This window comes from Chiloscyllium punctatum, unplaced genomic scaffold (assembly GCF_047496795.1).
Source record: "Chiloscyllium punctatum isolate Juve2018m unplaced genomic scaffold, sChiPun1.3 scaffold_79, whole genome shotgun sequence".
NCBI lineage: Eukaryota > Metazoa > Chordata > Chondrichthyes > Orectolobiformes > Hemiscylliidae > Chiloscyllium > Chiloscyllium punctatum.
In genome coordinates, this window is record NW_027309813.1 from 475,261 (window position 1) to 477,189 (window position 1,929).

Consider the following 1,929-nt stretch of genomic DNA (forward strand, 5'->3'; position numbering starts at 1 on the left):
TAACACACCCAGGGAAGAGCAGACTGACCCCACTCCGTCAATGTAACACACCCAGGGAAAAGCAGACTGACCCCACTCTGTCAATGTAAAACACCCAGGGAAGAGCAGACTGACCCCTTTCTGTCAAAGTTTCACACCCAGGGAAGATCAGACTGACCCAACTCTGTCAATATAGCACATTCTGGGAAGAGCAGATTGACCCAACTCTGTCATTGTAACACACCCAGGGAAGAGCAGACTGACCCCTCTCTGTCATTGTAATACACCCAGGGAAGAGCAGACTGACCTCACTCTGTCAATGTAACACACCCAGGGAAGAGCAGACTGAGCCCCCTCTGTCAATGTTACGCACCCAGGGAACAGAAGATTGACCTGGCTAGGTCAATGCAACATACCCAGGGAAGAGCAGACTGACCCCAATCTGTCAATGTAACACACCCAGGAAGAGCAGACTGACCCCACTCTGTCAATGTCACGCACCCAGGGAAGAGCAGACTGACCGCACTCTGTCAATGTCACGCACCCAGGGAAGAGCAGACTGACCCCACTGTGTCAATGTAACACACCCAGGGAAGAGCAGACTGACCCCACACTTTCAATGTAACACATCCAGGGAAGAGCAGACTGACCCCTCTCTGTCAATGTAACACACCCAGGGAAGAGCAGACTGACCCCACTCTGTCAATGTCACGCACCCAGGGAAGAGGAGACTGACCGCGCACTGTCAATGTAACACACCCAGGGAAGAGCAGATTGACCCCACTGTGTCAAAGTAACACACCCAGGGAAGAGCAGACTGACCCCATACTTTCAATGTAACCCACCGAGGGAAGAGCAGACTGACCTCTCTCTGTCAATGTAACACACCCAGGGAAGAGCAGACTGAAACCACTCTGGCAATGTAACACACCCAGGGAAGAGCAGACTGACCCCACTCTGTCATTGTAACACACCCAGGGAAGAGCAGACGGACCTCAATCTGTCAATGTAACACACCCAGGGAAGTGCAGACTAACCTCACTCTGTCAATGTAACACACCCAGGGAAAGGCAGACGGATCCTGTTCTGTCAATGTAACACACCCAGGGAAGAGCATACTGACCCCACTCTGTCAATGTAACACACCCAGGGAAGAGCAGACTGACCCCACTCTGTCAATATCACAGACCCAGGGAAGAGCAGACTGCCCCCACTCTGTCAATGTAACACACCCAGGGAAGAGCAGACTGACCCCACTCTGTCAATGTAACACACTCAGGGAAGAACACACTGACCCCACTCTGTCAATGTAAAGCACCCAGGGAAGAGAAGATTGACCCCCCTCTGTCAATGTAACGCACCCAGGGTAGAGCGGAATGACCCCACTCTGTCAATTTAAATCACCCAGGGAAGAGCAGACTGACCCCACTCTGTCAGTATATCACACCCAGGGAAGAGCAGACTGACCCCACTCTGTCAATGTAACTCACCCAGGGAAGAGCAGACTGACCCCACTCTGTCAATGTAAGACACCCAGGGAAGAGTAGACTGACCCCACTCTGTCAATGTAATACAACCAGGGTAGAGCAGACTGACCTCACTCTGTCAATGTAACACACCCAGGGAAGAGCAGACTGTCCCCACTCTGTCAATGTAACACACCCAGGGAAGAGCAGACTGACCCCAATCTGTCAATGTAAAACACCCAGGGAAGAGCAGACTGACCCCACTCTGTCAATGTCACGCACCCAGGGAAGAGCAGACTGACCCCACTCTGTCAATGTAACACACCCAGGGAAGAGCAGACTGACCCCACTCTGTCACTGTAACACACCCAGAGAAGAGCAGAATGACCTCTTCTGCAAAGTTACTCACACAGTGAACTGCAGACTTACCCCACTCTGTCAATGTAACACACCCAGGGAAGAGCAGACTGACCCCACTCTGTCA